The sequence below is a fragment of the Macaca nemestrina genome, chromosome 6 (assembly GCF_043159975.1).
Source record: "Macaca nemestrina isolate mMacNem1 chromosome 6, mMacNem.hap1, whole genome shotgun sequence".
Classification (NCBI taxonomy): Eukaryota; Metazoa; Chordata; class Mammalia; order Primates; family Cercopithecidae; genus Macaca; species Macaca nemestrina.
Genome location: NC_092130.1, coordinates 82,739,412 through 82,758,482, shown reverse-complemented (window position 1 = coordinate 82,758,482; position 19,071 = coordinate 82,739,412). Strand labels below are relative to the sequence as shown.

Below are 19,071 nucleotides of genomic sequence, written 5' to 3'. Positions count from 1 at the left end.
ACTCCAATAGTCAGGTAAAAAAATGGGCAAAATAATTGAATAGACATTTCTTAGAAGGTGTACAAATGGCAAACAGGCACATGAAAAGATACTCAACATCATTGATCATCAGAGAAATTTACATTAAAACTATAATGGGATATCAGCCCATCCCTGTTAAAATGACTTATATCCAAAGACAGGCAACAACAAATTCTGGCAAGGGTGTGGAGGAAAGGTAACACTGGTACACTGTTGGTGGGAATATAAATGAGTACAACCACTATAGAGAACATTTTGGAGGTTCCTTGAAAAATTAAAATTGGGCTACTATACAATCCAGCAATCCCACTGCTGGGTATATACTCAAAAGAAAGGCAGTAAGTATAGTGAAGAGATACCTGCACTTTTATGTTTCTTGCGGCTCTGTCTACAATAGCCAAGATTTTGAAACAACCTACATATTCATTAACAGATGAATAGATAAAGAAAATGTGGTATTTATACACAGTGTAGTAATATTCAGCCATAAAACAAAGAAAGAGATTAAGTCATTTGAACCAACATGGATGGAACTGGAGGTCATTATGTTAAGTGAAATAAGCCAGGGAGTGAAAGACAAACTTCCATATTCTCACTTGTGTAATCTAAATGTCAAAACAATTGAATCCATGAAGATAGAGAGTGGAAGGATGGTTACCAGAAGCTGGGAAGGGTAGGTGGCGGGGTAGGGGTGGTGAGAATGATTAATGGGTACAAAAAATAGAAGGAATGAATAAGACTTAGTATTTGATAGCATAACAAGGTGACTTTTGTCAATAACAATTAAATTGTACATTTTAAAATAACTAAAAGAGAATAATTGGAGTGTTTGTAAAACAAAGGATAAATGTTTGAGGGGATGGATGCCCCCTCATCCAAGATTTGATTATTACACCTTCCATGTCTGTATGAAAACATCTCATGTACATCATAAATATATACCCTCACTATGTACCTAAAAAACTAAAAAATTTAAAAAAGGAATAATTTATTGGAGAACAGGCAGGAGCAGGTAAAGTTTAATCAAAAGGCAGAGAGTTATGTGGGGAACTTTGTGGGTTTGACCTGTTTACTGGACATATAGAGGGAAGACTTCAGCCAGCAGCTTAATGTATATGACTTATGGTTGCAGAAATGATCTGGGCTCAAGTAATGGATATTGAAATTACATCACAAAAGTAGATGTTACCTACAGAATCACAGAGTGCCTTTTAGTGTAATGATAAGCAATAGGCAAAAAATTCTAGTGTAGACTTGATTCCATCATTTAGTAACTATATCATTTAAACATGTCATCTAGTTCCTTTGAAAGGACTCTCAGAGTAACTCTCTATTCTCCCTTAAAAAGCTTTGAGAATAAGTTAGTATGAGTGAAATATCTTTAAAAATCTTTACACATAACCTTCCCTCCTTCCTTCCTTCCCTCCTTCCTTCCTTCCTTCCTTCCTTCCTTCCTTCCTTCCTTCCTTCCTTCCTTCCTTCCTTCCTTCATTCCTTGTTTCCTCCCTCCCTCCCTCGCTCCCTTTCTCTCTCCCTCCCTCCCTTTCTTTCTCCCTCCTTCCATTTCTCCCTCCCTCCCTCCATTTCTCTTTTTTTTTCCTTCCATCCTCCTCCCTTCTAATAATCACTTATTCATCTCTTCAGTATTTACAACAATCAATGGACCTTTAGGACTAAGATTAAGGGAGAGTTAGAGACACTGAAAGTTTTGTTTTCTTCCTAAAGCTCTTAGACAAGATTTGCACTGAAAACCAATAAGAACCTTGGTAGCCTGGGAGAGTTTTACTCGTAACAATTTCTTTTTTCTAAATTGGGTTCCGAATCACTCTTGCCTGCGGTCTTAAATATTTTGCTCAATATAGTGATATGTTGAAGTGACTTGAAGAACTGAAACTATATTTGGGTTTAGGGTATCTATTCCACATTGTTCTTTTGTTGCTAAAGGATTTTCATTACTTGTCCTTAGCACTTCATAAATACACAGGCATGTCCTGTCAGGAGACTAGTTGCTGCTGACAAGGGTAGGATTTTCAATTTGGATTGATAATATTCTGTACTGGAATGGTGATATAAGCCAGCAGTATAAGTTATGACCTGCTGAATCAACTGACTCACTTGGGTAGGCACTCATACCTGGTATTTGCCTGCTTTGTACAATACTATCATTTTCTTAGAATTTTAAGGGTCAGTCCATAATATTTATTGAGTGGCTTCTGAGTATAGAATATGAGGCACTGTATCAGGAGTTGTGAAATGCATTCAGAGAATGAGGGACTGTGCACGCGTCATTTGTCACGGATTATATGTGGAAGAAATGTCATCAACTTCCGTGATTAGAATAGTCAAGCCAGGTGTTTGCCAGTTAAAAAGTCCTGTCCTGGGAAACCTCATAATACCTGTTTTATACTCAAATGCTTTATGATACATTCCTAATGAAAGAATTGATATAATCTGCACCCCATATCTTCACCACCTTGAACAGAGGATAGAGTGACTTAAATCCAATTATCTATTGACTGGTTAATGATCTAGTGTTGCTCAGAATGACCTAAGAATGAAAACAGTGTCCAGTACTCTATATCATATGTCAGCTAGTTGAATAAGACTCAAATCCAAGGCCTCTAAATAGGCAGTTAGGAAGAGAAGGAATAATAGAGATGAGAAGTAGTTAGCTCATTAAGGTAAAGTATGAGTAGGGAGCAGTCAATGTCTACTCTGAGAAGGCAATCAACCATTTTGAGTTTCTCTTTAAACATCAGAACTACTATTAGATCCCATGAAATATTACTTTGTGCAGAATTCATAGGCACATCCCCTCAGACTCTAAGAGGACTCCCAAGATCCAACTAGGGCAGGATCAAATCCATTTTAAAACTGCTATGGCTTCCTCTTTCCTTGACTTTCCTGCTATCTCAGTGCTTGCTGATATCACCTCCCAGATATACTGCTTATTTTAGTTCCTGCTTTGTTCAAACCAATATACTTTTCTCTTGGATTTGTGCTGTACATTTTTAGGAAATAAGAACTCAGGAACTAGTATAGTATATGGCACAGCCATGCAAGTGGATGTTAGTCCTTCTCCCACCTTATACATCAACATTCTTAACAGAAATTTTCCGGGCAGGAAACTGAAGACTTGAAAGCACTTCTAAATGTGGTTTTCATGGCAGATAGTCTCAAATTAGGCCTCTTGAATTGACCAAGAGAATTATCATATGTTAAAGTATTATGATTAGATCTTTTTCAACTATTGATCTACTACTAGGCTTAATTATCAAAGTTATAATTTTTATGGAAATAGTCAATAATTTTATGGATAAAGTCCTGTGTGAGAAAGATTGGTTATCGTTTCTGATTTTTACTCTTGACTGGATATTCAACTACAATTTATTTTCTTTAGAAAAGTTCTCATTTCTAGGATGTAAAAACAGTTTCAAATCAGTTATATTAAATTTTTTTAACAAAATATTATCAGTTATAAAATATGAAAGCTAATTAGCAAATATTGTGATTTTATTGATCATGTGATTCAAAATGACAATTTTGTTTATAGTTCTCACATTTACAGGAGGAGTAGCTCTTTCAACCTGTACTAGACAGAAAAAATGAAAATGTGTTGGTAAGTAGATTTATTAGTCCATTTTCACTCTGCTGATAAACAATACCTGAGATTGGGTAATTTATAAAGAAAAAGAGGTTTAATGAACTCATGGCTGAGGAGGCCTCACAATCATGGTGGAAGGTGAAAGGCGCATCTTACATGGCTGCAGGCAAGAGAGAATGAGAGATGAGTATTATTCCCTTATAATACCATCAGATCTCGCGAGACTTATTCACTACCATGACAACAGTATGGGTGAAACTGCCCCCATGATTCACTTATCTCCTACTGGGTCCCTCACATGGGAGCTACAATTCAAGATGAGATTTGAGTGGGGACTCAGAGCCAGACGCTATAAACAGACAAACATGAGATTTCAGGGGATGGACATTTATGACAGGCTTGAGAAGTTCTGCAAAGAAAGTTAACTGGGAATGCCAAAGCTGTTTTCAAATAATAAATTTTACAATATTTTAGGCATTTTGTTTCCACATAGTAAATCAATCTCCCTTTCATTTAGGGTCATACGGAGTCATGTCTCAATTTGTATAATTTTAAAAATGTATGAAACAAATATTCTCAATAACCAAGATGTAGATATAGTGACAGATCAAATCACATTCACAGGTTTTCTAATAAAAGTTGATTTTTTAGTTTTGCTTTAATTGTGAATAAAGGCTGGGAATCTTTCGCATTTTCTCATCAGTGACAGCTAATGGATCTTTGCTCAATTTTAAAATTCAGTATATTAAGAAACAGCCCTGATAAAAGTAATATATACTTTTTCTGTACAATTAAAACGTATTTTACAGATTCCAGGGCTGCTTATATGACAGAATGTGTTTTGACTGTCTCTCTGGAGTCTGTATTGCTCTGCCTTCTGTCGGTCCTTACTCAGGCTGCTTTCATTGGCCTCAGCTCAGTGAGGTATCAGCACTTTTGCTTTCAAAGAGAATATATGGTGCATTCCCCTAAGTCCTTTCTCTACATAGCCAGCTACTAACAGCAAGTGCTTTTAATAGGGGATATGTGTCTCTGTTCCTTTGTGGAGTCACAGGATGTGTATAATGAACTCTGGCATTATGGTGAAGGTACCTCTCACTGTTCTCACATAATAAGTCTACTGTTATCAGTTTAATTGATCCTGCTTTTGTCAGAAGGCAATTTGTGTCATTCTGGCACAAAGGGAGACAACCAATAAAAGGCTGTACACTTTAGGGACAAGTTGTATACTTTTACAGAACTGCTGTCAGGCAGATTTATATCCATTAGCATTACGCAGGGAATGGAAAAAAAGATAAGGGTTAAAAGAAGTGTTTTCTCAGTGGGCCAATTAGTTGAGGGGGTTGGATGTGAAGAGTGAACAAGTTGGACCTCTCTGTTACAGGCTACCTAAAATGCAATTTAATAACTGTAGCATGCAGAATATCATTAACTCATGAGTGATGATCAGTGGAAAATTCCCTTTAATGCTTACAAAGAGTAATGTGGTATTATAGAGTTTGTGTAACAATGTTTCACGTATACACATTGAGCCTAATCTATTATCCTCTTTGATGAGGAGAAAAAACGTGACTAATTTTTGTCTTACGTACAATTTAGAGTTGGGTTTTTCTTAAAAAAAGTAAAGCTTAGGATACTTAAACTTTTTTTATTTTTCATACTGGTTAATTTACTATATATGAATCATAATGTTTCATTTCTTAAATAATTACCATTTTGGCCCATAATCAAAGCAAAACAAAACAAAACAAAAAACACACAAAAACAAACAAACAAACAAAAAACACCTTACTGAACAACCTGGTGGGCCAGAATTAGGTAGGAGAGATGCACGGAGAATTCCTAGAGTCAAAAACTTGCTGTGTGAATGCTCACAAACATGCACACACACAGATACACACATCCATTGAGAATCACTGATAGCTGTCAGGTTGTAAAACAATAGATTTATACATGCAAAGCTATACGTGAGAGGATAAATACTTTGATGAAAATAAATTGCTGCTTTGTATTTTCAAATAAACATTAGTTGCACAAAAAAGATATCAGTCTTGTTTGAGACAGTGTTCTGGAATATAAGTTTTGTTCATTTGTTTGTTTTGTCATTTGGATTTGTCTGAGTGTTTTCCAAGAGTTTTTCATCTCTACACACCTCTGTTTATTCTGATTTTGACTTATCTTGACACTTCCAGGTGAGAAGTGTCCTAATTTATTGCTCTTCTTTGCTGAATAGAGTTAGAGCTAGATGATTCTTATAAGTTTGATGGAGCTTGAGACTTCTCATCTTTGAACTAGAATAGTATAGGATGTTATACCCATCTAAAGAGTGTTCTTAGTGCTTTTGTAAATTTCTGATTAATTTCAAACAACACATGGGTTCTCTTCCTTTTTCATCATGTCTCTGTATTCTTGGCTCCATTTCACACAGGTTGAGTGCTGATTGTGGATACCCTTTCTGGGTATGCATAAAATATAAATTACAGCAACTGACCACAAATAACTTAAAATCACTTGCTTTGTTGTATTTCTTCCTTGAAGATAATAATGTGTGTCATTCAAAATTGGAAATAACATCAGAGATAGGAAGGAATATTCTCTGGCTTCTTAGTAAAGAAAGGTGCATTTTTTAAGACTAAGATTTAAATTTCAAGTATTTATAATGAAAATATACATGTAAATGTTTCCTTACACTGATTCTTCACCCATCCTAAAAAATTTTTAGTATACATAGAACATCTATGAGTTGTTCTTTCATATTTTTCAAGATAATATTAGCTGATAAATAAAAGACATAAGCTGATGTCTTCATTCCAGTTTATATTTTTGTAGTGGTGCATATTCAGTCAATTCAGCTTTACCCAGCATGAGTATACTTGTGTTGTATAACTAAGCTGGCCTGAATGGAAAGATAATCTGTATTTGTGTGAAAACTTTCTACTCTGATAATATTTCCTCTCAATTTTATAACATTTCCAAGAATATCAGCTACGTTTCTAGTAAGAACCACAAGTATAGAAGGATGGACGATTATTTCCTGTGATATACCCACATTTAGCAGAATGATATTTCTAACAGTAAATTATGCATTCCTCTCTCTCCTCTAGTGTGTCCAAGTTGCCCTGTGATCTGCCCTCATTTCCAGCAGTTAGACCACAAGGCATCCAATGGATCAAGTCAGTTTTGCTACAGCAGAAAAAAGACAATCAATCAATTTTTTAAAAAAGTGAGTTACAAACATCATGGTCCAAATATAATGCAAAATATTTAGAAAAATACAAGATAAATAAGAGCCAGGCTCTTCCCTTGCCTCACTGACAATACAAAGAATATTCCAGATTGAGGAGTAATGGGGAAAATAAAGGAGGGAAAAAGAGCTCTTATTCTTTTCTTCTATTCTCCACTGTTAATTACCTAGTCCAGGAGTGGTAAAATATCCTCCACTCCAAATGGTCTTGGTGAAGTACGAGAGTGGAGTGATCTTGTGCTTTCTTTTTCAGGGAGATCTTAGGAAATAAAAGACTTCTCAATTTCTCCACACCCCAGCATATAATACATAAAAAAAAAAAAAAAGTATGTGTGGGATATCCAGGAAAATGGGCCTGCAGCATTCCTCCAGAATCTCCATGTTCACCGCAGTGCTCGGGGAGCAGCAGAAATACTTTTCTGTGTGGCAGAGAGCAGTGTGGCCATGGCACAGAGAGTCAGTGAAGCTGCAAATGCTTCATTTTCAAGACAAGGTGGATGTGCATGAAGCCAAGACAGAAGACTACCTGGGAACACAAACATACTAGCTGATTGCTAGGTAATATTACAGAGATGAATTTTAAAATGCCCAGATTCCTATCTATATCCTCCATAATCTGTCACTAAATATGTCCCAAAGAATGTAGCTGCTAACTCAGGGAAAATATACAAAGAGACACCAAAATGACTGTGATTAAGTTACTGCCAGATAGTGATTAGAATATAAATTAAACTTAATTATTAAAAAAGCTAAATTTCATGAATATCTTGTGTAGTGGAATGAGATTGGCATTAACCATGTATATTTTAATATATGTCTTATTTTGTATATGTCATTGGTGTTTTTAACTCTTGTAATACATAGTTCTAAATATTTAAAATATCTAACAGTTATAAAGCTATAATTTTCACACACACACAGACACACACACACACACACACACACACACACACCCCTTATGGTGCCCCTTTTCATTGTGGATGGTGATGGAAGTCCTCATAATTCTTGGCAGCTATAGTAGTTTCAACATCATTTCCTCCTATTTAGTATCCATCAGAATTCCAGATACCAAAATTCAGATGTTATACAATTGTAACTGAAACTCTGAGTGAGATTTTCAGCCATTTTAGTCTTCTCACAATTGCATTAAACTTTTCTCAAAATTAGGTATTTAAGACTTTATTTTCATTTCTGTAAAAGGAGAAATAAACATAATTTTATAGGAAGCATAAAAAGGACAATGAAATAACTTATTTATCTTTCTCCCCTTTTGTGGTTTCAAGATCCTCAAGGATGAGCAAATAGTAGAAAATAAAAACACAACTTCTTATATCTCATTTCTATGAGTCAAATTGCACCGGAAAAACAATCTTGGTGTTGCTTTATAAACATATTACTTTTCTTGGGGAACACTCTATGGAAGAATCGATACTATTTGAAATTCTAAGGATAACTATGAATGATGTGGAAGGAAAGGTTCAGGCTCTCTGTTGATTATCTCCCTCAGTCACTCTGGTAATGCCTTTCTTCCCTTGATCATTTCATCACAGTGAAACCTTATTTACTCTTAAATTTTTATTTATTTCAGAAGGAAGCAACTACTATGCTGAAGGCAAATTAACTTGACTCTTAAAAGTTTGATGAAGCAGCTCTCTACTCACATTATATATTTCAAGTTGAATCAAATTTAGGTGAAATTAACACTAATTCACTGGGTATTCTTAGGCATGTTAAGATGAACATAACTCACTTTAGGGTGATATTCTATTCAGGTACATGAGTAATGAGTAACTTTCTGCTGCTCTTATACAAGCATCAGTTATCTACTGAGTTAGTATTGAGAGATTTATTTTGACAATCTCTGGGGCACATTATTGAAAATAATCATGATTGATCTGATTACAAATAACTAAACTGTATAAAGCCTAATTTATTTATTAAATTTATTTGGGAAGGCTTTTACTTGTTTGACCTACTGTCTCTTTGTTATTTGGTCAGATTATTTTTGCTGCTTTTATTGAAGTAAATAAAGATGCTAAAACAATTTTTAAGACTAAGGTAGAATACTTCATTAACCAATGGAATTCAAACGTGTTCAAATGATGATTCCTGGACTGTCCTTCCCACAGTTTTATTTCTGTAGGACTTGACAGGAGATGTTCTAGAAATCTGATTTGTTGTGCTCCTTCAGAAGATTCTCATGCAGGTATTCCTAGGACAACATTTTGAGAAATAGTGATGTAGAATCCCTTAATTATTATTTCCCTTCTTCTGTTTACCACCTTAGAATATATACAAAATGTAATATATTTATAATTAATTTTTTTAAAATAAACAATTTTTTTCACATAGTTTTAGATTTAAAAGACAAAATCAAGCATATAGTAGAGTTCCCATAAACCCTACACCCCATTTCCCCTATTATTAACACATTAATATGATACATTTGTCATAACTAATGAACCAATATGGATATTTTATTGTTAACTAAAGCTATATTTTGTTCAGATTTCCTTTTTCTTTGCCTAGTGTTCTATTTTTGTTCCGAGATCTCATCCACAACACCATATTACAGTTGTCATATCTCCTTAGGCTCCTCTTGGCAGTGACAGTTTCTCATACTTTCTTTGTTTTTGATGACCTTGATAGTTTGAAGAGTACTAGTTAGATGTCTTATAGAATGTCCCTTTTCTGAAATTTGTCTGATGTTTTTCTTATGATTAATCTGGGGTTATGGGTTTTTAGGAGGAAGATGACAAAGGTAAAATGCCATTTTCATCACATCTTATAACGGATACAGACTATGAACATGACTTGTTATTGATGTTAACATTGATCAATTGTCTGAGGTAGTCTTAGGCGGGTTTCTCCAGATGTAAAGTTGTTCTTTTCCCCCAAGTGCCTTTCCAAACTCTCAGGAAGAAACCTCACTTAAGGTGTGGGGAGTTATGTTCTAGCTCCTTGAAGGATATCTAAATAAACTATTTGAATTCTACACGGGAAATTGTCTTTTCTCCTCCATTTATTTAGTCAAGTATTTATTTATACCAGTGCAGAATCATGGATATTTGTTTTATACCTTTGGTCACAATCTAATACTATTTTTTTTTTTTTTACTTTGTTGCTCAAATTGTTCCAGCTTTCACCATTGGAGACTCTTTCAGTTGACTCTGGTATCTTTTTGACATACCACATTTATTGGATTTGTTTGGGATTTTTTTTCCTCTGCTTTTTGTTTATTTTAGCACTTCCTTACTTTCTAGCGCTACAAGATGCTCGTAGTTTATCTTGTATATTTCCTGCACAAGTCCTAGAACCAACCATTTCTCCAACAAATCCTGGTTCTTTTAATTGATTAGTGGTATAAGAAACCAAGATACAGGTGCTAGGTGCACAATTATCTTTTTAAGAAAAACTAATCAGAAATGATGCAAAATGTAATAAGATGAATTGATGATAAGAATAGTCTAAAACAGAAAATTTCAAACCTTTTTTCTGAAGACACCTTAAAAATTATTTTGAGAGCCTCAAAAAGCTCTTGTTTGTATCAATATAAACAAGATTATATTGTTTCATTGATTATATTTATTATATTGATATATCTTGGATTATATCAATTTATATTTGCTGAATTAAAAATTAAAATTGAGACTTTTAAACATATATATACTTTTTTTTTTTTTTTTTGAGATGGGGTCTCACCCTGTTGCCTAGGCTGAAGTACAGTGGCATGATCTCTGCTCACTGCAACCTCTGCCTCCTGGGTTCAAGTGATTCTCCTGCCTCAGCATCCTGAGTAGCTGGGACTATAGATGTGTGCCCCCATGCACTCTAATTTTTGTATTTTTAGTAGAGATGGGGTTTCACCATGTTGGCCAGACTGGTCTTAAACTCCTGACCTCAGGCAATCCACCCGCCTCGGCCTCCCAAAGTGCAGGGATTACAGACGTGAGCCACCGTGCCCAGCCTAAACATATAATTTAATAATCATTTGAGTAAAACAATAATAAGTCCAATATTTGTTGATATAATTAACATTTTAATTAAAACATTAAAATTTTAACATTTCAAGGATAGTGTCACTGCATTACAGGTTTGCAATTTTTTAAACATCTGACCTAATATAAAGTAAGTACAGCATTATGCTTTTGCCTCCATCTGCTGCAATTTATTGTTGAGGTTAAAGTCTATCAAGAAAATCAATCCTTACATAAATATGCAATTAAAAGTGGGAGAACTATTTGAGTAGCCTTTTCAGATTATTTTGGATACATTGCATAGTCTCTGGAAAAATCTAAAATATGTTTATGAGAGAATGAGAGTGATATGGAGAAATAATACCTTAGTATTACTATGAATATCATTTTGACCTTGTGCACTCCCTGAAAAGTCCCAGGAGCTCACAATAGTCTCAGACCACTCTTTGAGAGCTGTTGGTCTTAAATAGACGGTTTCAAAAGCAAAAGTAAAATAATCTACAGATTCAGACTTTTACTATTGCTTATTCACTGTCCATTTATTTAATCCATGAGATTTTTCACAGGATGATTTTTTTTTTCATTTACTTCATTTAGAGAAAAGGGGTTGGCATAAACCCTGCATGTTTAGTAGTACAATGCTGGATTTACTATCAGTGTAAAGTAAGGCAAATCAAGTAAAGTTAAATAATTTTTTCTCTTAAGTCTTCTCCATTTCCTTTTTTTCCTATTTGCCTGATATAACTTGTTTTACTCGCACATTCTCAGTTTGGTTTATGGCACCATTGGGGCATGTTTGATGAGGGGTCACTTGGAGGCATCTTTTAATGCTTCGCATTCACCATCAATCAGTTGTGATAAGTGTTCATGTGAGCAATTTATGCCATGAAAACACCTTGTATGGCACTTGAGAGCAAGAGAGGAAAGGTGAGTCTGGCAGGAATGAGGAGACGAGAGAGTGAGCCCAACGCTAATTTTCTAAATCTGTTGCTTTGCTAGAATGAATGATTGTGAAAGATGATGGATGACTGATATCACCATTAAGTGTCTTTTATTCCTTAGCATAATTTTGCCAATTTTCCAGTGAACTTAAATGTCCACAGATGTTTGAGATAAAACCTACTGATTTGTAACTCCAAGGCTTTAAGGGCGAAATTGTTGGAGAATGTCAGTGGAAGCTGGCAGTTTGACTATAGTTTCTGCAAAAGACCATTGAGTGTCCTGAAGATTCTCTTGTAATTTGTCACTGGTACAAATGTCTAGCCTAATAATTTTACTTTCAGTAGATTAAGGATAAGAATGGAATATTAAGTGTTGCTTGTTTCAGATCACAGTGGGTAAATATGTACTACATGTCCTATCTATTTCTGTTGCTACTCTTCAAGGAAAAAATGTTAAATAAGAAGTTAGCCCAAAATTCTGCTGTATTTTACATTGGCTAAAATGATTGTCACTATTAAGAAGAATTTTGTAGAACATAAAACATAAATTTTTTTTAAAAAGTAGTCACCATTTATAGGAAGTGAATATGAGCTGAAAAGAAAAGAATGCGTATTTTGTAGCTAAAATCTGGCTCTGACATTGGCCTCTTTGTCTCTCTGGCTTGCAGGCCTCACCCCACCTTTATTCTCGCCTCTCCTAAATGCTCCACCAGTCCCTTTAGCAGATTGCTAAATGTTTGCTAGAAAGACAGACTTGCCTTTGGTTCCACTTCATATTCTCCATTAAGCACATTAAATATTTTAAATACCATTCAATTCTTTGGAGATGCTTCATACTCAAATTTGAAAATATGTAGAGTTCGAATTTCATGATTAATCATTTTTTAATAGTCCACTTTTCTGAAAGGTCTGTGTCAATTCATTCTTTGTCTATCTTTGCTGTCCTTTTACCTGTATCTATCTACAACCTTAGTCAGTGTTTCTTAATTTGATTGCATATTAGAACACCTGCAAACTTTAAAAACTGTTATAGATTCCTTGATTTCACTCAGACCAAATGAATCAGAATTGCTGGCAATGCCAGGGCATTGGTATTACTTAGAAATTCGCCAGTGACTCTAATGCACAATTACAGTTTAGAATTACTGGTCTAGGCTATGGATGACAAATACATTTTCATTTTATGCAACAACACTGTGTTAAGAATGATACCATAGTCGACTTGGCACGGTGGCGCACGCCTCTAATCCCAGCACTTTGAGAGGTCAAGGCGGGTGAAATCACAAGGTCAGGAGATCCAGACCATCCTGGCTAACATGGTGAAGCCCTGTCTCTACTAAAAATACAAAAAGTTAGCTGGGCGTGCTGGCAGGTGCCTGTAGTCCCAGCTACTAGGAAGGCTGAGGCAGGAGAATCGCTTGAAGCCAGGAGGCAGAGATTATAGTGAGCCGAGATCGTGCCACTGCACTCCAGCCTGGGCGACAGAGTGAGACTCTGTCTCAAAAAGAAAACAAAACAAAAACAGAATGATACTATAGTCGTGTATGGAATCAAGGTAAGAGCATTACGATGCATTCTTGATGTCTACAGTAGTGAGTCACCTGTCAGGTTCTTGCCATCACTTACCATATCCTTCTGACTTTAAATTTTTTCTCTCATAAGCATTGAGCCCATTCTCTATTTCTCTGGTCTCCATTCATATTGTAGAGCCCACCATCCATACATCATAATGCTGAAAAATTTTATTTCATATAAATTTTGTTAGTAGTTTTAGTAAAGAGTGGATTCTAAAATTAAATACTAAACGCACACACACACACACACACACACACACAGCAGAAGAGATACATACACATGCTTCACATATTGCCAAAGTCACTGAGCATTTATTATGGCCATAGTAAACAAATATAGAGGGGTTCTGTAGTGTAGCAGTCATCACACTCATTTCACATGGTAAGAAAATATACTGAATCATTTTTTTTTTGCTATGACAATTGCCGATATATATGAACAGTCAAATTTTATGAACTGAGAAGTGAGGGGAAAAAAGAATCTTCCTTGTATTTCTAGTTCTACTAGTTCTGCTTACTCTGTGTTGTCTTCTAGTTTGCCTGATCATCAGTTTTATTATGTATTGGAGGTCACAGTGTTATGTACTTCATAAGGGTTGTGAAAATATTGTGAAAATCATATGATCTATATTGTATACTACTGAGATTCTTTGTACAGAATAACTCCTCAGAAAATATAAGCTAATTTTAGTTATTATTATTGGCATATGGATAATCTGATTAACCATAGACATTTGCCAGTTCGGTTAAACAGCGTGCTATTGTCCATCATACTCCTTAGTTACCATTAAGCAATCATCTAGTGTACAGAATAGAAAACACTCTGGGAAGTGGGAGATAGGATTGTAATATGCTGTAGAAACAACCCCACTCCCACCACCACCAGAATTACTGCATAAATTATTCACAGTCATACCACATAAAGTGGAAGGATCAAGATTCAGCCCCGAGTTGATCTACCTCCACTTTAAACCAGACAATAGATGATACTTCATAATTTTAAAACCTGTTGATTTACATTATCTCATTTGATACTTATAACAACCTCTAAGGTTGGCATTATTAAGCTAATTTCACAGATGCATAAACAGAGGCTCAGAAAAAAAAGTGATTTATCCCAACTGGCTCAGCTAATTTTAATTAAAATAATAATTCCTAAATTCATAGCTGTAGTGTCACAGATTTTTTAAATCTCCACAGCTAGATGATTTCCTTAGATGGCGCTGTTTCAGATTAAATGCGTAACAAAGCATTATATTTATAAAATCAGAATAATATGTATTTTTTGATTGTTCATAACCTTACTGCAGAAAACTAAGAATTAACAGCATTCATTTAATCTTTGTGGCACAAAAGTTTATCTTGAACATTTTGTTATCTGTTTATAGTTTATCTTTGATAGTTGTAGGATGATGGACATTTTATTTCTAATGGTGATTTAAGTCAACTATCAAACAACAACAACAACATTGGGATGAACAAATACTCTCATTCCAAAGTGGTCTAGTAGAGATAACCTCTTGTGAACGGAGGATGGGAATTCTTCCTCTTTTTAGAGGATGATCATTTCCAGTCATATTTACAATGAAGATTTGTAGTTTTGGAAGATGTTATCATATCCTGTCTACTACAGGTGGTAAACATTTAAAGATCAACATTTCAAAGAAATGTCTAAATTTCCATGCCCAATAGCATTTGCGTATGTTTTCTCATGCCCTTGAATTAACCGTGCATGCAGAAAATGCATGTGCAAACCATATGGCAAGAATTCTATGTCACTTCCAAGAATCTTTCCCTGAAAGGGTCTGGGTTGCACATAAGCAAAATCACAGTTGAAGCCCACAAAGACTTGGAATCACAAATGCAATGCCTGATTAAGTCCAAGCATTCAGTTTATTTTTAGAATACAAGTGTAGACTCTAAATTTAAAAGTGACTCTTTCAGTTAAAACATTAAGCACAGAAGCAGGACCACTAATTCTTTCGTATTAAAAGGATATCTAAGTGCTCTCCCTCTCCAAAACTATCTTACCAAATAATAAAACTACATCAGAAACAAAGAAACAGTAGGTCAGTTGATCTACCATTTTCTAATGGAAGTAAGCCAAGAATCATGTTCCGCAAGGAAGTGTAACTCACAGGTCATGTGTTTGATTTTCTTTACTGGTTACATACTTTCTTCTTTAACACAGGCTAGCATGCACATTTAGGTTGTGATCCTGGTTCCTGCTGGCATTTGAGTTTATAACTCTCGTGGATGACCAGGCTCATCGTCCTCACTCCCTTCTGTCCCCCATGAATTCTGCATCTAAATCAGTTTGGCTCAGGTTTCTGTACCCAGAGTAAGTTCATAAAGCCTTTTGCTATCCTCGATCTTCTACAAACAATATAATGTAGTGTTATATGTGTCCTAAATAACTCACATAATTAATTGAAATAAAGTAACTTTTTCAATTTAATATTCTGTCATGTTGCTGTTGTCTATCATTCCATTTCATCAATGAGTTTTATATAAAATATAACAGTTGCTGACATTAAATATTTAATTATTAGCCATTGTGCTTGAGATTAGCAATAGGGTGAATTTTAAATAGAATAGTCAAATAGGCCTCACTGGAAAGTTGATTCTGGAGCAGTTAACTTGATGAGGAAATTAGTCATGGCTATTTGGAGAAGGGATGTTCTAGAAAGAAGTAACAGCTTAAGATGAAGTCACAAGGGTAAACCACGCCTGATATAATCAGAGAACAGCAAGAATCCCACTGTATCTAGAGCAGAGTGAGTGATGGGGAAGGGGAGAGACAAAGAGATGGAGATAGAGAGGTGATAATATATGTGCAGGTGGCAGATTATGTAGATACTTGAAGGACTTTGGTTTTTACTCTAATGAAATGAAATTATCAAGTTTTAAGTGCAGACTAGATATAAGTCATATTATACTACAAAGATACCACTTTAGCTTCTGTGTTGAGAACAGACTACAGTTCAGAAAGGGCAGTACAGGAAGACCAGATAAGAAACTTTCAACAGATAATCCAGGTGAAAGATGATAGTGACTCAGACTGGGGAGGTACTAGTGGAGATGGTGAGAAGTGGTCAGATATTGAATATATTTTGAAACTAGAGTCGACAAATTGATGATACATTGAATTTAACATAGGAAAATAAGGAGACATCAAGCTTACACCAGGGTAACTGGCCTAATTAACTGGAAGGATAGAGCTGGCATTAACTGAGATGGGAAAGACTGTGAATAAAATAGTTTTTGGTGGGAGAATTAAGAGTTCAGTTTTAGCCATGCTGAGTTTGAAATGTCTTAGATATCCAAGTATGAATAGATGAACTGACAGTTGAATGTACAAGTTTGGAGTTTCAGAGAGAAATCCAGGATGGTGATGTATATTCTTCATTTTTTTTTTCACATTTTCTTCCATTTTATCTTTCTATGTCTGAAAGATTTCCTGAACTGTTTCATTAATTGATTCTTTCTTTAGAATATTTCATCCACACTTGATCAATGTTGAACAATTTTTATTTTGATGACTATATTTTTTATTAAGCATTTTTTGTATACTTTTCACATCTGGCTCTTCTTGTTTCAAAATTTTTCTATTATTGTTTTATTGTGTGAATATCTTCATATAATTGTTGTAGACATGAAATGTATTTATTTTTGATACCCTTTCAGATTGTTCTATTTGCTGTAGTCATTTGGATGCAAATGTTTGTTTTATAAAATCCAAGGCTACATGGTTGGTATTAGGCTTTCTCATATGTTTTATAATTATTTTATGAATTCATCTTCCTTGGTCATTTTCTTCATTTAAGAGTCTTTGAATGCTGTGGATAATGAAACTCTCCCCTCTAGTTAAAATGGGCATACTTTTAATTGAACCACAATCTTTTATTCAGCTTTAGTCCAGTTTTTATGTCAAGCTTATGTCAGTTTATTGATCAAGGCTTTTCTTCATGCACAACACATGAGTTTAGGTTTTTTCCCCATAAGCTGGTAGACTTGAAGTCCTGATCCCTTGAAAGGAATTATGTCTTTACACATCACTTGATTTGCTTCCTAATATGTCTCAGAGTCAGTAAGCAGAGTTTTCCAGGATTCTTTTCAGGTTTGGGGTAACATTTTCCCTGCTCATGATTTTTAAAAGAGACCCAGGACAAGCTCATGTGCTCATTAGCATGGGATTCATAGCCTCTATTTCAGATCACCCACAGAAGTGAAAGTTCCCTAGTGAATAATATGCCCATGTGTGCCAAAGTTCTTTTTGTTACTAGGACTGTGAATATAGAGTGTATAATTCATACGTGTTATCTGAGGAAAATACTTAAGGAATAATTACATAAACAAACCAATAAAATGAACCAGAACAGAATCATAAAGATAGAATAAGATGAAGAAGAAAGAAATTGGTAGTGAATAATAATGTACACTGTAATATAAATATATCTATATACATTATTATTGACAGATTACCTGGAAAATAGTAAGAAGATAATAAATAAGAATTCTTCAAACAGAAGCAATGGGGAAATAGGAGTTTCAGAATGGCTCAGTGAGGAGCTTAGCAAATTCCCTCCACGTAATGCAATGATAAAACTAGACAAAATTGTCAAAAACATCAATTTCTGATCTCTGGAAATTGATTAAAGAAATATAACAAATTGGAAGCATTCATTTGAGAAAAACTACTGAAACATGGTAATAATAGTAGGAATCTGTGACATTTTGTCATGAGCTTCTCTCATCCTCCTTTTCTTGCCCTCCTAGTTCTATCAAAGCATTATTCAGGATAAATCCAGACTTTTAAATTAAATCCCAAGTGTTAAACAAGAATGTGTACGGGTCAGTGATTTGAAACTTGATTTAGGCTGTAAAATTCTCAACAAATCTCTTCTACTTGTACATCATAACATGGTTAAAAAGTGGAAGGTAAAAAACTAATATTCAAAGTTAAAGATCATTTTGGTATGGTATTTATTTATAGATGTATAAATTATTGAAAACTAAAGTATCCCTAAAAGAAAAATAATCGTATGGAAGGGTTAACCAATTAGCCAGCAATAATTGAATGTTTACTATTTCTCAGCATTAGTTAGGCATGATAAAGGCTCCAGAAAGCTTTGATACTGGTCCCTAACTTATAACTGAGTAATTCTTTTGCTATATTTACCTGGCTTACTTGAACAGCTGTACCCATCTAAAAAATTGGTTGGGAGCTAACTTCAGCTGAGAAAACTGAGATGGCTTTGTGTCTTTCCCAATGTGGTCTTCCATCCTCCAGGTGGTTAGACCAGGCTTCCTCACATAGGGCAGCAGTGTTTCAAGAGTGCAAGCCCCAATATGCAAATGCTTGATGTTCCATTGGCAAAAGCAAATTCCATGAGGGAGGAGGTATCACAGGCATGTGGTTACAGGAAGGTGTGATTCACTGGATTCCATTTTGGTAGCAATCTTCCACAGTCCAGCTTCTGGCTCTAGTGATTCATGTCTTTTTCATACACAAAACACACTCATCACCTCTGAAACACTGATGGCTTCATCCAGTCATAGCATCAATTAGGGAGTTTATGATCTAATAAACAGAATCAGGTTTGGATATGGATGAGGTATTTTGGGTGGAGCTCTTTTGATATAAATCCTCATGACTTACAAAAACAAGCTATTTGTCCCTCACATACTTAACACAAAACAATGAATC

At 34.9% G+C, this 19,071-nt stretch overlaps 1 long non-coding RNA gene across 1 annotated transcript; it reads right to left on the bottom strand.

Moving 5' to 3' along the window:
• Window positions 1–9,030: 9,030 nt before the first annotated feature.
• Window positions 9,031–18,853, bottom strand: LOC139363591 (uncharacterized). Its single transcript, XR_011624256.1, has 3 exons — window positions 18,544–18,853; window positions 13,414–13,519; window positions 9,031–9,081 (listed from the first exon to the last, which is right to left on the bottom strand). It is a non-coding gene; the product is annotated as an uncharacterized lncRNA (long non-coding RNA).
• Window positions 18,854–19,071: the final 218 nt, after the last annotated feature.